Source organism: Solanum pennellii, chromosome 5 (assembly GCF_001406875.1).
Source record: "Solanum pennellii chromosome 5, SPENNV200".
Taxonomy (NCBI): domain Eukaryota; kingdom Viridiplantae; phylum Streptophyta; class Magnoliopsida; order Solanales; family Solanaceae; genus Solanum; species Solanum pennellii.
In genome coordinates, this window is record NC_028641.1 from 28,000,424 (window position 1) to 28,022,304 (window position 21,881).

Here is a 21,881-nt window from a genome sequence, read left to right on the forward strand (position 1 = left end):
TGAAGCATTATATGTGTTTTATAATGGTTAGTTCGAGTCTTGAGTAGAAGTAACTTATTATTTATTGAAATTGAGCAAAAGGTGATTTAAGGTTTGGATGTACATGCTTGGAAATTCTATTTGGGTTGGGAACTTGGCACAGAATATTAGGTTTCTAAATATTCTTGGATATTTTGACTTGTTGAGTAGAAATTTCCTCTGCTTGATATTGGTGAGTCTTATTGCAGATGGTTATTTGAATATGTTAGTGTTACACCAATTCGGTGATGATGGACGAATGACACTGTTTATTCATGGATATTTATGTGGTGTAAAGTTTTGAATAACAGTAAATATTATTGCTATGTGGAATAGTGCGTGTGAGTCTAAATCGTAGTGTTGGGGTTGAGTGTGTGTGACTGACAGGATGGTTCTTACTTGGTTATATACGTATGATAAATAGGTCGGTATAATAAGTGGAGGATGTTGCATTTTCACCCTTGGGAAGTCTTGAGTACCAAGGATGAATCACTGCATGACATAAGAGTGGGATGACCTCTCCGCCTCACCCACAACTTATTGCTTTATGTATGTGCTTGGGTTGGATTATATTCCTTATGCATGTAGTCATGTATGGAACTCAAAGACCCGGTAAGGAATTTGAACCTCTATCCAGAAAAAGCGTGTTCGCAGTGGGGGAAATCTACCTCCCGCACCTGCAGTACCCAGGGGTCAACCCAGGCTGTTCAGGGGTGTGAGCTTTGGTTAAGGAAGGATAACATGGTGGAAAAAGTAAACTAAAGCTAGATATTTTTCTGATGTTTGCATTGACAGGGATAGCTTGCACGGGATTTTCCCAAAATCCTAAGGCGCATCCAGGAGCTGCAAATAAAGTTCATTTTTGCGGACGAGTGAGTGCAACTTGCACATGGTTCGTGAGTTCTACGCCAACTGGAAATAGAATTGCGATCCCATCTTGTCAAAGTGTGAGGAGTTGATGTGGTCCTCACTCTAACGGCTATTAATGATGTAGTTGGTATGTCACAGGACATCGATCCGCTGGTGCTCATAGGGCTGAACATACGCCCACCCTACCAGGACATTTGACACATTCTTTGTGGGCCTTGGTTCATGGTGCAATGGACCAAACACAGCAGGAAGAGATATCATCAATCTCTACCCAAAGCACACATGCTCAGAGACGCTCGGGTTTGGCTCAAAATAGTGATGAACGGTTTGATATCGGTGATGCATTACACGGATATCACCCAGGGCAGAGTGTGGTTGTCTACGCTTTGATGATGCCCATGGAGTTTAACATTTGGGTTTTATTGAAATCGGAGATGAGGAAGGATTGTGTGCATAAAAAGTGAATGTATGCATTTGGTGGTCTTCTGTTGTGTTGCAGGTGTTCCGGAAGAGAATGTGGATTATATGGCACCAGTATTCCATGCACTGGTGGATATCATAAGGAAAAATGGTCCTGACAATGAGTTTGGCCAGACCCCCACCACTACAAAACTCCATAGACATGATGAGCTGATCATGGTCAGGATGTATGAGTTGGAGATGTTGCGCCACTAAGATGGTTTTCTGGCGTCGAGTGACGTGCTTTAGTGGATGTAAAGACAAGATACATGTTGAACGCCCATGCAAAGGCCCTACTTGGCATTGGTCCTGAGTTTCATGAGCCGATAGTGATGAAATACCCACGATGAGGATAGATTGTGCACTGTCTCGGATGTAAAGTTTGATTCTGACGAGGAGGTGGATCCTACTTAGGCCGGTGATGAGGACGATGGTGAAGATGTTATGGAGGATTTGTTAAAGAGTGTTTTACCTTATCTCAGTATTGTATTTTGTGATTTTGTGAAGCATTAGAGACAGTGCTAATGTTTAAGTGTGAGGTGAGGGTGAAAATTATCTTTGGTCTGTATATATTGATGAAAGCTGGTAGTGTCTCATGTCAATATTTTATTTTTTTGTTTTTATTTGGATTTCTTGGAGGTTGTTTTCAGTTTTTTGGCCAAGGATAGTCCCTTTGAACCGTACAAAATACAATTTTTTGTCTTTGTAGGATTGAGTCAATCGTCGTAGTTGAGTAACATTTCCCAATGATAGATGAATGATGATTGTCTTAAGGACAATTTTTGTCATTGAGTCTTAGGTTGGTATATGTCGAAGCTTGAAATTCCGAAAGGAGACTGTATGAAAAGCATAATTGGAAGTTGATGTTTGAATGCATTTGAATTCTTGTACTTGGCTTTAATGACTGCAACTTAAGCTTAAATTAAACCTTGTGCATTAACTGATTATGTTGCTGCGATTGATCCATCTTAAGTAGAACTTGCGCCATGAGCGGTGAGGTATTGTAGTATCCATGTAATGCATCTGAGTCTAGAATTTTCCCAACATGTTATTGAAATAAAATGAATTATTGCTCTACTTAAAAAATGACAATAGGACTTTTTTGCTTGGTCATGTGAATGTTAGCCTTTTCAGAAATAATATCCCTAGTATAGCCCCATGAACCTGTTTGCCTTGATTTTATTCTAACCTACGTAATTGAGTCGAATCTCTTTTATTGATACCGTCAGTTTTGATCCTGAAGTAACCCCTAATTCTCCATGTTAAGATGAAAATATGAAAACAACGGTGAGACTAAATAGGGTGGAAATGCTTGGTTTTGTGGGGAAGAAAGAAAAGATATATGAAAAATGATACCCTATAAGTTCCTAAATTTTTTCTTGGCCCTGGTCCTTTGGACGTTGTGCACTTTGACTAGGATTAAAAGTCTAAGTTGAAGGTGGCTAGCTCAGATATTACCTTAATAATGGTCGTCGTCTTTACAAGGACAATGTGCACCTTGACTCGAGAGAAATCTATAAGTTGATGGTAACTATTATTAAGTGTAAAAAAATAAAAATTAAAATAAATAAGGGGATGTTTAGAAAAGAATGGCGAGGTTAGAAGCACTAGTGAGAAAATATGCAGAAAGGGGAGCTAAAGAAAGGAAAAAGTTGTGAATATAGCAAAAAAACGGAAATAGGTGCATTAGTCAGGAAAAGTGACTTGTTTTACCTAAATAAATCTTCCCTTACCTCAAGCCTACATTACAACCCGTTAAAATCCTTTTTGATTCTAGGCAAAGCATGTTTTTTTTAGATGAAATTTTTGGCCCGGAGCCTTTTATTAAAATAATATTAGATCCAAACAAATACACTGAACCAAGGCCCACTACACCCAAAAATCTAGATTACCTAATTTGATTCCATCTCTATCAGTTCTTGAAGCAAGATCATTGTTCCTCCATCTTCCCTTTCCGATCATCCTGCTATGTTGTCTCATAAATTCCCCGCCGGTGTTCCTCCATTCCGACTATTGTTGAAGTTGAAGAAAAGTGCTAATAACTCTCCCACTCTATATGCTGATCGTCCGATAGGTAAGTTTGCTCCCATTCTTTCTTGTTGTTTTCTCCTTTCCTTCTCTCTTGATATTTAAAGGTTGTGTATAGGTCGGAATTCATCACCAAATGTAAACACGTGGATTCTCTATGCCTAGATTGTCCCTTAAAAGTCTTGTTGTGCTTTCTTCTTCTTGCAAGTTAATCTTCTTTTCCTTTGTGCTTTTTATCAGATGTAGATATGGTGTCTTAATCCACTACAAGAAAGTGGAGGTACAACGACATTTTTTAAATGTCGTATTCTGATGTTTAAATGTCACAAGTTTGTTTCATAGACATTTATTTTACATCTGGATCAAATATCGTAAATTATAGTGTCGAGAATTTATCTGAAATTTAGGTAATTGTCGAAAAGATTGTGACATTTATTTTGTGACATTTAGGTAAATGTTGAAAAGAATGTGTCATTTACTTTGCAACATATATGTAAATGTTACTAAGATTATTACGACATTTATGTGAATGTCGATAAGAAATATGACCTTTATTTTTGACATTTATGTGAACGTCAATATGAGATATATGACATTTATTTTTGATATTTAGGTAAATATCACTATGAGATATATGACATTTATTTTCGACATTTAGGTAAATGTCGATATAAGATATATATGACATTTATTTTGACATTTAGGTAAATGTCGATATATGAAATATGTGACATTTACTTTTGACATTTAAGTAAATGTCACATATCTCAGTAAATGTCAATATGAGATATGTGACGTTTATTTTGTCAATATTTATGAAATGTCACTTAAACTTTCTGACATTTAGTTTAGATGTTGGTAAAACAAATTTTAAGACACTTGTAACAGACATTTATAAAATGTCACATTGAAATTTATGACACTTTAGTTAATGTCAACAAATGTTGTTTTGAATGTCATAAAAATTGGTGACACTATTTTATATTCTGCTAAATGTCATAGTAATATCTTAATGTTACTACCGAGTTTCTTAAACATCCCAAAAAAAATCGGTACACAATTCTTCTCAAAACACAAACACATACAAACAATCCGTGCATTCAAAACTACCTTCTTCATGATAAGAAAGAAAAATTATACAAATATTTTTTAATATTTATAATCAAAAAACAAAATAACAATATAATAAATTTTCTGTAAAAGTAAAGAATGTCAAAAAAAATTATCTTCTCTCTCAAATAAAATTGAGATCTAACTAAATGTAATAATCTCAACATAAAACCAACTAATTAACTCAGAATTCAAATGGAATTAAAATCTCTACTAAATTTGCAATAAATCTTTATGAAATCATCAATCCAAAAGTCGAGCATGTTGAAGTCGATACTTGAACTCAATTTCCTTGAAAATTCTGCACAAGAAATGCACATAAGAAATTTCTAACTATATAATAATAGAAATTGGAACCTCATTAACTAGAACAAATTGAGATAAAAAAAATGAGTAATTGAATCTTTCTAAAAACAAACTTATTAAGAATTGATGCAAAAGCAGTAAATTATATGCATGAAATGTTTCTCCTTTGAAAGAAAAGAAAGATCTTGTAGTTTTTTCAAACATAGATACTTCTTTTTATTTGTTCCAACTACGGTAGTTCCGGCCTTCTTGATCTAACATATTAAATTGATTATTTTAATGCTTTACGAAATACAAAATTTAAAATTTCATTGAATACATAAGTGTGTCAATTTTTCCAAAGGAAAATTAAAAAAGGAAACAGCTGGTGTTGGGACATAGATACAAACAGACAAAGATGCCTTCCTAGGTTGTGATCCTAGTCTGTTTAACAACTTGTGTACTGTTTTTGAAACAGAGAATCCTTTATTACTACAACTATCAGAGCTCTCAAGCTAATCCTTCATTTGTTGATCATAGTATGCACTTAGAACCGTTGGATCACACTATTACAGCCTAACACTGTCAGAAACAATAATTGCAAACAGAGTTGATCCTGATTTCCTTATGCCGGACATGAGGTTGCAGATGAACCAAATAACAGTGAATTGGGGAAAAGAGTATGAAATAGAAATAAGCCTCATTGCCAAATTTTAACCAGTCTCATCATACAATTCTGCCATTTGTAGCAGCAGCGATACTGAAAAGTCAAAACTAATGGTGACTACATAGATTTTGCTATGTAATAAAGGTCCTAGTTGTGATTATATCCTCCTCAGAAAGCATATAAAGTTACTTTTGAGTTTTGACAACACTGCAGATTCCAGTTCCATCACCAAATATGACAACCAAAAAAGGGAGATAAATGGCACAACGTAACAAACACATAATAGCAATGAGCTTGATACGCAAAATATCAAGGAGTTCTACTTTCTCCAACAACTCATAACTCCGAGATTAAATCATCAAATTAACAAAGACAATAGCAACCGTATATTCATACAATATAAAAGTTATAGGCTTCTTACTTGTGCATGCAGTACTTGTATTCTTGACTCCTTAATGTATCTTTTTCCCCTTCCTCCAACTAATTCAAAACACACCAATACATATACTCAGCATCATGAACATAAAGATAAACATCTCAATATTGCAAGAGAAACATTCAAATATAGTTTTTTTCTTATAGGATCACTTTGACAAATGTGCTCATAGCAAACTGGTGACAAGCATTGTAGAGCAAAATTCTCCTTGTCTACAGCTGTAGCAATGCACTTCTAACCCCATAATCCACTTTTTTCAAGAAAAAACAATACACAGTTAATAAACAAACTAGGAGGCCATGGAACAATTCAACTTGTTAAAGCCCAACTTGGGGATAGATTTTCAATCAGGAAGATGTATGTAAATTTATTGCCTGATCATCCCAAAGTAGCCTGGGTACATCTTGCTTTTACATCCAAAGATACATCCTAGATATAAATCCATTCTATTGTTGGCTATACAGAAAATACTAGCAACAGTTGAGAGATTGCAGAAATTTAAAATCATTGTCCTCCCTGATTGTGTCTTTGGTAGCCAACAATTCGAAACATTCTCACATTTATTCTTTGAATGTAGTGTAACCAAGAACATATGAAATTGTATGCTACAATGGTTAGGGCACAGAAGACAAATACAAGACTGGAAAACTGAAGTGAATTGGATGAGCCAGATCGCAAGACGTAGAGGTGGTGTTGCTGCAATCACAAGTTGTGTGTTTGTGATGTTGAGAAGGTGTTGTTGATGCCAATGCCAAAGATGGGGAGATATTTCGTGGTCCAACAAGTACAGAGGAAACTCAATTCGATACCTTATTATCTATAGAAATACAACAAGACATAGAGCAAGAGGATAAAACTTGTATTTGTAATACTGAGGAGGTATTAGTCTTCAGAGAAAATCTAAAAGTGTAGCTAATGGTTTATTTCAGAGAATGGAGTTCCCGTAAATCATCTATCAATACAGGACACAGAGACAATGGTTCGTATAGATGGTTTGAGAAATTAGTGAGAAGGCATCAAAAGTCAAAGACTGATTTCACGCATACTCCAGAAATACTGTAGAAGTAAGATGACTCAATGCATCTCAAATAGTACTACATAAACTTGTACAAACAGTAAAACTCCATAAATACAAAGAAACAACATTAAAACATACTAGAATTGAACAATTATCTTATCTGAAGTCGCATTGATAAAATTGTAGAAAATAGTCATATTTAGCAGAGTAATTATAGGAACAGAATATACTAATTATGGTAGNAATTCCATCACCAAATATGACAACCAAAATAGGGAGATAAATGGCACAACGTAACAACATACAGAATAGGAATGAGTTTAATACGCCAAATGTCAAGGAGTTCTACTTTCTCTAATAACTCATAAATCCCAGATTAAATCATCAAATTAACAAAGACAATAGCAACCTTATAGTTCATACAACATAAAAGTTATAGGCTTCTTACTTGTGCATGCAGTACTTGTATTCTTGACTCCTTACTACATCTTTTTCCCTTTCCTCCAACTAATTCAAAAGAAACCAATACATATACTCAGCATCATGAACATAATGATAAACATCTCAACATGCCAAGAGAAACATTAAAATATAGTTTTTTTCTTACAGGATCACTTGGATAAACGCGCTCATAGCAAACTGGTGACAAGCATTGTAGAGCACAATTCCCTTGTCTACTACTGTAGCAATGCACTTCTGACCCCATAATCCACTTTTTTTCAAGAAAAAAAACAATACACGGTTAATAAACAAAGCAGGAGGCTATGGGACGATTCAACAACTTGTTAAAGCCCAACTTGGGGATATAGATTTTCAATCCGGAAGATGCATGTAAATTTATTGCCTGATCATCCCAAAGTAGCCTGGGTACATCTTGCTTTACATCCAAAGATACATCCCAGATATAAATTCATTCTATTGTTGGCTATACAGAAAAGACTAGCAACAGTTGAGAGATTTGCAGAAATTTGGAATCATTCTCCTCCCTGATTGTGTCTTTGGTAGCCAACACTTAGAAACATTCTCTCATTTATTCTTTGAATGTAGTGTGACCACGAACATATGGAATTGTATGCTACAATGGTTGGGGAACAGAAGACAACAAGACTGGAAAACTGAAGTAAATTGGATGAGCCAGATCGCAAGACGAAAAGGTGTTGTTGCTGAAATCACAAGTTGTGTGTTTGTGATGGTTGAGAAGGTGATGTTGATGCCAATGCCAAAGATGGGGAGATATTTGGTGGTCCAACAAGTACAGAGGAAACTCAATTCGATGCCTCTATAGAAATACAACAAGACATAGAGCAAGAGGATAAGACTTGTATTTTTAATACTGAGGAGGTATTAGTCTTCAGAGAAAATCTGAAAGTGTAGTCAATGGTTTAATGTCAGAGAATGGTGTTCCTGCAAATCATCTATCAATACAGGACACCAGAGACAATGGTTCGTATAGCTGGTTTGAGAAATTAGTGAGAAGGCGTCAAAAGTCAAAGACTGATTTCACGCATACTCTAGAAATGTTATAGAAGGAAGATGACTCAATGCATCTCAAATAGTACTACACAAACTTGTACAAACAGTAAAACTCCATAAATACAAAGAAACAACACTAAAACATACTAGAATTGAACAATTATCTTATCAGAATTCGCATTGATAAAATAATTGGTAGCCGAAACTAGCAAAAAGTGTAATTTATGATGAAAGGCTACACTTTTGGACTTTAAGCAACGGTTTTTAGGGGGTGGCCTAATGTCCCCGCAGCAGCTACACTTAAAAAATATGGCCAAAGAGGTATAAAAGACACGTTTTGTAGTAACTCATTAGCAACACCTATTGTTCGATTATACTACACTTAAAAGTGTGGTCTTTGCTTTGTTATTGGTTACACTTAAAAAGTGTTGCCTTTTATATGTCATCTAGAACAACACTTCTAAAGTGTAACTTTTCTTATTGGACGCCCCTAAAGCAACATTTTTGAAGTGTGGAAATGTCATGTAGAATTTTTGTAGCTGCAATTTTCCATTATTAAGAATAATAATTTTTATTTACAAATATTCAATAATCACATAACTAAATATATAAGTGATCTAAACCACAAAATTAGCTAATAAATAAATCGAAAGTATATATTTCCAATAAACTTCGAGAAAAACACGTCTTGTACAACTAATACTTAGAAAACGATTGCTTAAAGATATCTACTATCATTAAATTTCAAAAAACGAATGCATTCAAACAAAGAGTAAGATAATGGGCAACTCTATTCAACTCATCATGAAAACACTCTCTACTTATGAAGCCGTTTCTAACCAGCTAGTGAATAGAGATAAAAGTCACTTCATGATCCCATCCAGTGCTCCAGCTGAAATTGTGGAAATTATTAATGAGGTTACTTGCTTCACCCAAAATGATCACTATTACTTACCTGTGCTGTCCCTTATACATTGGAAGACACAGTCTGATTTCTGGGAATTTCACTAGCCATGTGGAATTCTACTCAGCTTCACTGGGAGTTATTCATACCCTTCTTCCTCTAAGAGATCTTATGAAGTGGGGCTATATGCAGCATGAAAAGAGGCTCACAAGCTCATGAATCAGGCCCTCCCCATCGTTATATGTTGGATTTTGTGGAAAAACAAATGTGCAATATAATATGATGCCAAACAATCCAATATGAGAAGAGTGAAGTTCCGAATTTGCAAAAATATCCTTCAAATTCTCAACATTGTTTTCCCCTATATCCAGTGGTCACACAAGTGGAATGATCTTATCTTTATTGTGGAAAATTGTAGTCATGAAACTAAGTTTTTACTAGTTCTTTGGGAAAGAGCTTCCAATGGTGTTTACAAGCTAAACACATATGGGAGTTCTCTCAAGATCAGTGGAGGAGGAATTTTAAGAGAACACCAAGGAAAGTTGGTGTATGCATTTGTTGTTCCTCTTGGCATTGGTACCAACAACCAGGCTGAGATACAACAAGTCATACATGGAGTTAACTGGTACATTCAACATTGATACATGAAGATTATTTTAGAGGTGGACTATGAACTATTAATGAAGTGGATCACTCCTAATAGTATAACAATGAAATACCCAAATTTAAGATCAACCAGAAAGTTCCTATGTGACTAAGGGGAAACAACAACTTGAAGTGATACTGTAAAATTTACGATGTTCCATTAATTCAATGTTGTTCCCTCGATCTCATTTTCTACTACATCTGCATCTAATGTGCCAATCCATGTAGACGCATCCATCAGTGACAGAAAAAAGAAATTTTTAAGATTAAAATTGCAAGATGACATGCTGATCATGTTGGATTGCTCTCAATGAAGGCGTTATTAGCTAAGCTGGCACCAGAAAAAAGGGTTACAACACATTATAGTACATTCAAAAGAGGGTGTAAAGGTCTATAGAGTCAGTTCAATTTGTGATATACTATTCTTATCGGGCCTAGAGAAATAATTTCATGTCAATGATACTTAATTTTCACCTTTTTTAGATGTACATATTCCTGCGTATATATAGACTTCAGCACAAAATCGTACTGCTAATCAAAACGGAGTGACTACATTATATCACCAAAAGATTTGAGCACAGCTGGCAGAATAATATCTTTACTGCTACCCATGTTTCCCTCCAAATGTTACTTATAACCTGATCTTCAGCAAGAATAGGTATATAGTGAGAACATGTATGATGATATTGACCAGGGAAGATATGTTTTAAAGTATAAGAGTGACAACTTCTCCTATTATGGTATTTCTCATAATACGACAAAACTACTCATAACTTAGTTTAACAATAGGTCATCAGTGCAATCAGCAGTCAGCAGGAGGGATCAACCTTGTTACCAGACTGAACCAGTATTTCAATATACAACATAAATCTATGTGAAAAATCAGTAAAATTACAGGAAATACAATAAAATTTGAACTCACTTTCAAGAGTAAGAACTTAAACTTTGAACCTGAAAATCCAAATTATGGTTCTCCTCTCACAGTCAACACCTTTCACTTTATTATCAAGGCATCTTTTGCCAGTCACAATGATGGTGCACTTTCACTCTACCAGCCTGTAGTTTTGTGCTAACCTACAAATTTAATGACAATATCTAAGTAATTAGAGAAACATCAAGGTTACAATAAAACTTATCCAGAAACATCATGCTACGATGTCAGAGACATGCATAAAAACATTTCTCTGTTTTTGGTACAACCCCTCGTATAAAAAAAGAGAATCATAAAATAAACTTCTTGAAGTGATTTCTTTCCCTGTCCAAGTCATACACTCTATGGAATTAGTCAATCTATGTGAAAGCTAATTCGACACAAGGGTCATCCAAAAGAAATTACTTTGTTGAAGCCCAGAGTTACAAAGAATAAAACAATGAGAACATGAAACAACTTATACATAAATCATGTATTAAACAAATCAAAATCAATAACAGAGGCCCATAGATTTTTTTTTTTCAAAATTTTCTCATCCAATATCATGGGATTCGAAAACAGTCCCCCATAAGCAAGGAAAGACACGAAAAAAACAAAAATTTCGATACATGATTACAGACTAAGAAAAGACACGAAAAAACAACTAATACTGATTGATTAAAAAATATTTTTAGAGCATCTTGTACTCTTGCACATATAAACAAAACCAAAACTTATAGATATTGATTCACCTAGATCTCCATCGATCTCTTGTCATGAAGGTGCAGTCAATCGCAAATAAAGTAACATATATAGTACACACTAAAAGTAAAATGCTCAATGGGGTGTCCCCAGTAGCCAGACTTGTCTTCTATCTGAGAAGGAAATGGAAGTGTTAATCACCTGTTTTTTGCTTTTGAGGTATTAACTACAATATGAAAAAAACTCTTGAACTAGGTGGTGGTTAGATGAGGCCCTAATTAGTTTTCAGAAGAACTATGTTGTCCCGAGGTCTATGCAAAAGGAAATTCTCCAAAGGCTAAGGTCTACATGGTCGTTCTAGCCACTCAGAATACTACATTTCGAATGAAAGGAATGCTCGAGTGTTTCGGGACAAAGGAATTAAACACAGGCAGTGAGTAAAATAATTATACAAGAATCCACAAGAGATCTACAAAGAATGCTAAAAGTAGCAAACTGACAAAAAAACTTCAATTCCTACCCAAGCTAGAACTATATAATTAAATTAGATGATGGCTACTGCACAACTAGTTGTTTTTGTTATTAATTCTTGATAACTAATACTACTAATACAAACTGATTTAAGGATCTTAATTATTATCAGACTTTATGTAGTTCCAATGATATTAGCAATATACTGGATAAACTTAAAAAGCAATTGGATCGAAAGACCAAAACAGGAACTGAAGAATACCCAACCTTAAATCCTTAATAGACATGATAACTTTCACCTAAAAGAACAAGAAGAAATAAAACTAATCAAATGAAAAAAGAGTACATCAGCAGGCAGGGCATGCAGATGCAGTGTAGGCGTGAGACGGATGGACATATGTTAAAAATCTTTGCACACAAGGGTGAGTTGAAATTTTGAGGATTAGGAAAAAAACCCACCGCGTTGCACTATTTATCACCCCTATTCATATGTGTTTGAAACTATATTATTTTGTAATTCAGGGGAAAATGTAGACATGATTCAGCTATTTAGTTAAATTTATTATTAATGAAAACGGTATCTAAGTGAGAAATCAAACTTATCTTTACCTACTATAGCTCTTGTACAATCTCTTTTATAACCCTTAGACTCATCAGATATTACTGTTCAAGTCATGTCAATATGTCTCAATAGACATCATTCAACATGAAACAGAAAATACTTCTCTCTTCATAGATTCACATATTCTAAAAATCAAACCGTAAACAACAATTTGCTTTGTTGAAGTATCATTTTTTCCTTAATGTTAAAAGAGTAATTCAAGTATTAATAATTAGAATTTGTAACTCCATTAAGCACAAGAATGATTCACCAAATTTATATTCATTAACGTTATAGATAAAGAAAATATACTATATACGAAGATGTATTATGTAATTCACTTCGTGAGAAACATATTCCATATATCATAGTATTTATTGAGACATAAAGAACACATTATGACATTTCATTTAGAATATGAAGCCTCTCATATTCTAACACATACTCAATTAGTAAGAGACGACAAATACAATTATATAAAAGTAGAATCTATGTGATTTAGAGGGAAGAATAAATAAAATTGAAATTGGAGATCAAAAAAGTAGAATTTTAAAATAACAAAAAAGGAAAAGCCAGAGAAGAAAATAGAATCATGAATCATAGGGTATAAATCATCATAGATAGGCGATACCCGGAGTTATTACTCAGACCGTAGCTTTGTGCCTCTCTCACACCACAACTTTTTTCCACTCTAAAACGGTAGTTTTGTGCCATCAGCATAAGAAATAGATAAAGAGAAGGAGAATGGGGAGTGGCGAATTTCCATTTTTGTTTTGCTTGTCTTGGGGTTTTTCTTTGTGTTCTTTTGCAATTTGGGGAAAATAATTGAGGGCCGAGGGGTGTGGGAACTGACTACTGAGGGGAAAAGGTGGGTTTCATTTTTTTAATTTTTTTTTACATTATATATACAATGTAACAACAGCATACTCCTTCGGTTTAAAAAATAATTACCCAGCTTGACTTGAAATGGAGTTTAAAAAAAAAACTTTTTAATCTTGTAATCCTAAATTAAAGTTATGTTAAATGTACCAAAAATGTCTTTAATCTTGTGGTCTTAGACATATCACGTGGAAAGTTAAAGTTAAAGTGTTGCTAAAAAAGAAAATGAGTCATTCTTTTTGGAACAAACTAAAAAGAAAATAGGGATATTATTTTTAAAACGGAGGAAATACTATTTTAACGCTATAATAAAAAGTAATTATGTCAATTAAATAATATTGACATCAGAAGGTTTGTATTTTATATTCATTTATATTTTAACTTATATAAAATCATCATTCGGATGACGATTTATTTAAATTTAATTAAAAATATTGATTTATTATTTTTTCTTGAAATCACTATATAAATATTTTAATGAACTTTAATATAATTACAACTATTTAATTATACCAATTTCTGAAAATCGGTATTATAATTTATTTATTTTTTATTTTACACAAAATCAACCTCCGGAAGACAATTTAAATAATATTAATTTCAAAATTCAATTTTATTTTTTATATTTAATTGCGAAAAGATAAATATTTTCATTTACTTATAATACTGACATCAAGAGATCGATTTTTATTTTAATTGGTTTTCCAGAAAAATTTTAGACCTCGTGAGATCGGAATTTGATTTTCGCGCTTTAGTTTTTGCATAAAAATTTTCATATGAACGTAGGTTCATACTCTAAATATGGATTATTGATCAAACTTTTTATTTATAAAAGTATACTAAATTGTTAAAAAAATTTGAACAATTAATTATGTGTAAAATGAAAATTTAGTATTATGCTAGCAAAATTATTATTAATAGGAAAATTTTAGACAAATCGACCTCTGAATGTAGCTTTTATTTAAAGTAATTAGATGAAATAAAAATTCTGACCTCATGAGGTTGGTATTTTATATTAGTTTTTTTATATATATAACTTTTATAAAACCGTCATCCAGGGGACGGTTTATTTAAAGATATTGAATATATAAATTTATTAATTTTCTTGAAGTTACTATATAAATATTTTAGTGAAAATTAATTTAATTACATACTATTTAATTTTAACAAATTTTGGATGTCGGTATTATAACCTTTTTTGTTTTTGATTTTACATAAACATGTCCTCCGGAAGACGATTTAAATAAAATAAATTCAAAATATTTCTCAATTTTGTTTTCTGATATTTAATTGAGAAAAAAAATATTTTTATTCATTTAATACAAACATCAAGAGGTCAGTTTTTATTGTAATTACATTTTTCATGAAAAAAAATTAACCTCCCGAGGTCGGAATTTGATTTTTCCGCTTTATTTTGCATAAGACCTTGTTACTAGCTTGTAGTCGGTTTTCAAAAAAAATTATTTTTTATTCTTTGTAACAATACCGTCCTCCTTAGGTTTTAGGTCAGTAATTTTAGGCCGGTATTCATTATTCTATTAGTAGTATATATATTATAAACAGTCATTGAAATTTTTTGATTAATCTTGATGTAGAGTTTGTGGAAATCTATGGCTAGCGAGTTAGCGGAAAATCTGTTTTTGCAAAACCAAACATTACCCGATCATATGCTAGTGTGTATATATATTTATACGTATAAATAAAAATATATTCAATTAAGATCACAAATGTCATGTAGTGATATATTTATCTTTTTAATTAGATAATGCTAAATAACTCTCATTTTAAATTTGTATTGATTTTTATTAGATTTATTTAGTAATAAACAACTCTCTCTAAATAATTTGTAAGCTAATTTATTTAAATAAATTACTAGTACAAATATTAAACATAAAACCAAGAAAATAAATAAAATAATTAAAATGATTTGAGGGATATTATTGTCTTTACATAGACTTATCCCATGATATTATATCCTATGTATTACTAATACCTCCAAATGAAAGGTATTAGTAGTACATCCTATATATCATGTAGGATGCATAACTAATCCATGGATTAGTTATATTTAGACCAGAATTCCTATTGAACATAGTACTAAAAAATACGATACATAATACATGGACTATTTCTTTTAATGTGACCTACCAAACGACCCCTTAATTTAATGTTTGGTAGCAAAAAAAGGAATAACTTATCATAGTATTAACAATTAGTTCAGGGATAAGTTATCCCTCACTGGGGGAGGTATAGTAATCCCAAGATGATTTATCCTCGGATAAGGTGGATAAATTAAAACAAAATACCCCTTAAACTCTTTTATATACATCTACTTTCAAACATATTAAAATAATTTTTAATAACATTTATAATAACATTCACAACCTTAATTATTCATTGTTTTTATTTATCTATTAAAAATTTATATTTTATAATTACAATTTTATTTATGAATATGTTATAAGTTTAATTATTTGTGAAATTATTATGTCTATTTATATTTTGATTTCTCCTAAAATGTTCAGTCCACTACTAAATTACATATTTTTCACTATATTGCTAATTACTCACTGAAAAACTATATTTTATCTCTAACTAATATGTAGATAAATTTGATAATAAATTTGCTTTTGCTTTTGATAAATTTAAAATGAAGGTCTTAATTTTTAAGCTAAATAACATGAAAGTTTTACTTTTAAATTAAACTAAACAAATTTAGATGAAAGTTTTATTTTTAACCTAAATAAGATGAAAATATTATTTTAAGCTAAAAAAGAAGAACATTTTATTTTAAAGCTAAATAAGATGAAAGTTTAATTTTTAAGTTAAATAAGATGAAAGTTTAATTTTTTAAAACATATAACACAATCATGGATATGCACACACAAAAATATTTAATATAAATAATATGAAAATTTTATTTTTAAGAATGAATAAGTAATGCTTGCAATACACACACACACACACACACACACACACACACACACACACATATTCACAAGAGAAATACACAGAAAATTAACCTAAAATTATTCTCTTTATTTCTGTAATTTTAACAAAAATAACTGGTATTATGTGTTGGCAGTTCTTGATGTCTAGTAAAGCTAGTCATTACTGCAACATTTTAGGCCTACGACCACCCCAGTAAAGTGTAGCCGAAACCAGCAAAAAGTGTGACTTATGATAAAAGGCTACACTTTTGGACTTTAAGCAATGGTTTGTTAGGGGGTGGCCTAATGTCGCCGTAGCAGCTACACTTAAAAAGTGTGGCCAAAAAGGTATAAAAGACACGCTTTGTAATAATTCATTATCAACAACTATTGTTCGATTGTACTACACTTAAAAGTGTGGTCTTTACTTTGTTATTGGTCACACTTAAAAATGTTGCCTTTTATATGTCATCTAGAACAACACATCTAAAGTGTAACTTTTCTTATTGGACGTCCCTAAAGCAACACTTTCGAATTTTGTAGCTGCAATTTTCCATTATTAAGAATAATAATTTTTATCTGCAAATATTCAATAATCACATAATTAAATATATAAATGATCTAAACCACAAAATTAGCTAATAAAATAAATCAAAGCTATATATTTCAAATAAACTTCGAGAAAAACATGTCTTGTACAACCAATACTTAGAAAACGATTGCTTAAGGATATCTACTATCATTAAATTCCACAAAATCGAATGCATTCAAACAAAGACTAAGATAATGGGTAACTCTATTTAACTCATCATGAAAACACTCTCTACTTATGAAGTCGTTTCTGACCAACTAGTAAATAGAGATAAAAGTCACTTCATGATCCCATCGAATGCTCCAGCTGAAATTGTGGAAATAAATGAGGTTACTTACTTCACCCAAAAGGAAATCACTATTACTTACCTTTGCTGCCCCTTATACATTGGAAGACACAGTCTGATTTCTGGGAATTTCGCTAGCCATGTGGAATTCTACTCAGCTTCACTGGGTGTTATTCATACCCCTCTTCCTCTAAGAGATAATTCTTATGAAGTGGGGTAATATGCAGCATGAAAATGGGCTCACAAGCTCGTGAATCAGGCCCTTCCCATCGTTATATGTTGGAACTTGTGGAAAAACAAATGTGCATTATAATATGATGCCAAACAATCCAATATGAGGAGAGTGAAGTTCCGAATCTGCAAAAATATCCTTCAAATTTTTAACATTGTTTTCCCCTATATCCAGCAGTCACACAACTGGAATGATCTTATCTTTATGGTGGAAAATTGTAGTCATGAAACTAAGTTTTTTGGGAAAGAGCTTCCAATGGTGTCTACAAGCTAAATACAGATGGGAGTGCTCTCAAGATCGGTGGAGGAGGAATTTTAAGAAAACACCAAGGAAAGTTGGTGTATGCATTTGTTGTTCCCCTTGGCATTGGTACCAACAACCAGGCTGAGATACAACAAGTCATACATGGAGTTAACTGGTGCATGCAACATCGATACATGAAGATCATTTTAGAGGTGGACTCTAAACTATTAATGAAGTGGATCACTGCTAATAGTAGAACAATGAAATACTCAAATTTAAAATCAACCAGAAAGTTCGTATGTGACTAAGGGGAAACAACAACTTGAAGTGATACTGTAAAATTTACGATGTTCCATTTGGAGAGGAACACATACGTCAAGGTAATCAATGTTCAGAAGTTTCTTAAAAGAATTACAGAACTTCTGCAATGCTTTTGGCTTAGTAAGGAACATACATAAGAGTTGTCTATTCTGAGGGAATGTCTACTGAGAAGAAACAATAAATTGAGGAAATTTTGGGAATAAGTAGAGGTAAATTTCCCTTTAGATATACTTAGGAGTCCACTAAGTACCAAGAGAGTCTTTATAGTACAATGTGAACCTCTTCTGGAAAATATGCTGAGCAGAATAAAGACATGGACTACTGGATTCCTATCGTATGTAGGTAGAAATCAATTGATCAAATTTGTAATGTTCCCTGTTCAAGTCTTCTGGAACAAGTGTTCGTCCTAAAAGAAATTCATCAAGATTAATGAAGCTACATGTCGAAATTTTCTTTGAACTAGGGAAACTAAGATTTCAAAAAAGGCTCTCTTGGCATGAAGAAGAGTTTGTTACCCTAGGATTGCTTTTGGCACGAATGTACTGGATATAACTACTTAGAAAAAGGCAGCTATCATTACTTTACTTCGGTATCTGCAAGAAAGAAGAAAAGCTAGGGGTAAAATGGATACATGATTATTATGACAGAAGAGATTTGCTGAATGATAATTCCAAAACAGTCCTCTTGGATCAATCAGATGATCATAAAGGCCACGAAGTATGTCAGAGAAAAAGGTTATGAACTGGTGCACATAAAAAAAACACAATTTTACCAGAGACTAAGGGGCTCATTCTAGAAAATATCATGGAGGAGACTGGTGTGAGAAAAATTGGCGCTCCTAGGTGTATATTCATTTTGAGGTTGGCAACACCTTATAGACTAAGCACTCGGGACAGACTCTATCAGTGGCATGTCACCAATAGTAAGACTTCTCCTCTATGTGAGAAGGAAAATAGAAATGTTAACCACTTGTTTTTTCTTGTGACATATCTCCTACGATATGGCAAAAACCCTTGAACGAGATTTAGGTTAGATGAGGCATTAAGTAGTGGTTAAAAGAACAATGTTGGCCAGAGGTATATGTAAAAGGAAAATCTCCAAAGGCTAAGGTCTATAGGGTTGTGCTAGCCACTCAATATACTACATTTGGAGGAATGAAATGCTCGAGTGTTTCTTAACAAATGAATTTAACACACAGGCAGTCAGTAAATAATTGCACAAGAAATCGACATGAGACCTACAAAGAATGCCAAAGTTGCAAACTGACCAAAAAACAACAATTTCTACCCAAGCTAGAGATATATAATTAGATTAGATGATGGCTATTGTATAACTAGTTGTTCTTGTTATAAATTCTTGCTAACTACTACAACTAATACTGATTGACTAAAAAATATTTTTAGAGCATCATGTACTCTTGCACATATAAACAAAACCAGAACTTATAGATATTGATTCACCTAGATCTCAATCGATCTCTTGTCATGAAGGTGCAGTCATCGCAAATAAAGCAACAGATGTAGTACACACTAAAAGTAAAATGCTCAGTGGGGTGTCCCCAGTAGCCAGACTTGTCTTCTATCTGAGAAGGAAAATGGAAGTGTTAACCACCTATTTTTAGCTTGTGAGGTATTAACTACAATATGAAAAAAAACTCTTGAACTAGATGGTGGTTAGATGAGGCCCTAATTGGTGGTCAGAAGAACTATGTTGTCCCGAGGTCTATGCAAGAGGAAAATCTCCAAAGGCTGAGGTGTACATGGCCGTTCTTGTCACTCAGTATACTACATTTGGAATGAAAGAAATGCTCGAGTGTTTCGGGACAAAGGAATGAAACACAGGCAGAATCCACATGAGATCTACAAAGAATGCTAAAAGTTGCAAACTGACCAAAAAAAAACTTCAATTCCTACCCAAGCTAGAACTATATAATTAGATTAGATGATGACTACTGTATAACTAGTTCTCTTTGTTATTAATTCTTGATAACTACTACTACTAATACTTACTGATTAAAGATCTTAATTATTATCATTAGACTTTATGTAGTTCCAATGCTATTAGCAATATACTGGATAAACTTAAAAAGCAATTGGATCGAAAGACCAAAAAGAACTCAAGAATACCCAACCTTAAATCCTTAATAGACATGATAAATATTACCTAAAAGAACAACAAGAAAAAAAACTAATCAAATGAAAAAAGAGTACTTCAGCAGGCAGGGTAGGAAGATGCAGTGTAGGTGTGAGACGGATGGACATATGCTAAAACTCTTCGCACACAGGGTGAGTTGAAATATTGAGGGTTAGGACAAAACCCCACCGCGTTGCACTATTTATTACCCCTATCCATATGTGTTTGAAACTATATTGTTTTGTAATTCAGGGGAAAATGTAGACATAAATCTGCTATTTAATTAAATTTATTATTAATGAAAACGGTATGTAAGAGAATCAAACTTATCTTTACCTACTATAGCTCTTGTACAATCTCTTTTATAACCCTTAGCCACATCAAATATTACGTTTCAAGTCATGTCAATACGTCTCAATAGACATCATTCAAAATGAAACAGAAAATACTTCTGAAAATACTTCTCTCTTCATAGATTCACATATTTTAAAAATCAAACCATAAACAATAATTTGCTTTGTTGAAGTATCATTTTCCCTAATGTTAAAAGATTAATTCAAGAATTAAAAATTAGAATTTGTAACACCATTAAGCACAAGATTGATTCACCAACATATTATTTTGGAAGTTCCACTTCCAGATAACCATTGGATTCACAAATTTATATTCATTAACGTTATAGAAAAAGAAAAAAAAATTTATACGAAGATGCATTATGTAATTCACTTCGGGAGAACCATATTCCATATCTCATACTATTCATTGAGACATAAAGAACACATTATGACATTTCATTTAGAATATGAAGCCTCTCATATTCTAACACATAATCAATTAGTAAGAGACAAACAAATACAATTATATAAAAGTAGAATCTATGTAATTTACCACATGAACCATGATAATAATAAGAAGTAGAGGGAAGACCAAATAAAATTAAAATTGGAGATCGAAAAAGCAGAAATTAAAATAACAAAAAAGGAAAAGCCAAAGAAGAAAATAGAATCATGAATCATAATGTATAAATCATCATAGATAGGCGATACCCGGAGTTATTACTCAGACCGTAGCTTTGTGCCTCTCACACCACAACTTTGTTCCACTCTAAAACGGTAGCTTTGTGCCATCAGTGATAATGGGAGAAATATTCTCAATCCATGTGTATAGATACAGAGAAGGAGAATGGGGAGTGGCGAATTTGCGTTTTTGTTTTGCTCGTCTTAGGGTTTTTCTTGTGTTCTTTTGCAAGAGGGAGAAATTTGGGGGAAATAATTGAGGGGGGTGGGAACCGATGAGGGGAAAAGGTGGGTTTCGTTTTTTATTTTTATTTTTACATTATATATCATATTTTTAACAACATCATTGTTATAAAACTATAGAATAAGAAGAAGAAACTAGAGAGAAAAGAAGAGAAGACTTGTTATTTCTCTTGATGAATTAATTTACAATGAAGAGGAGCACTCTATTTATAGGAGAAATCTAACTTGGTCCCCAAGTAGGAGGACTCTTTAACCATATCCTAAAAAGGACTCCACATGATAGACATTCACTATAATACAAATACTTTATAACACTCCCCCTGAATGTCTAATTCATAGATGATGTGCCTCGTCAAAAACCTTACTAAAAAAAACTTTAAGAAAAGAAAAACTCTAGTAAAGGAAAAGA

At 32.8% G+C, this 21,881-nt stretch overlaps 2 long non-coding RNA genes across 4 annotated transcripts; both read right to left on the reverse strand.

Moving 5' to 3' along the window:
* Positions 1-4,607: 4,607 nt before the first annotated feature.
* Positions 4,608-21,491, reverse strand: LOC114077341. The gene is made up of 3 exons (XR_003578593.1): positions 21,260-21,491; positions 5,859-5,917; positions 4,608-4,786 (listed from the first exon to the last, which is right to left on the reverse strand). It is a non-coding gene; the product is annotated as an uncharacterized LOC114077341 (long non-coding RNA).
* On the reverse strand, positions 7,194-13,468 carry LOC107018514. 3 transcript variants are annotated; one of them, XR_001456641.2, is made up of 4 exons: positions 13,229-13,468; positions 10,836-10,987; positions 7,499-7,603; positions 7,194-7,398 (listed from the first exon to the last, which is right to left on the reverse strand). It is a non-coding gene; the product is annotated as an uncharacterized LOC107018514 (long non-coding RNA). The 3 variants fall into 3 exon arrangements; XR_003578592.1 differs by having other exon boundaries at positions 7,499-10,551; XR_001456640.2 differs by having other exon boundaries at positions 7,499-10,987.
* Positions 21,492-21,881: the final 390 nt, after the last annotated feature.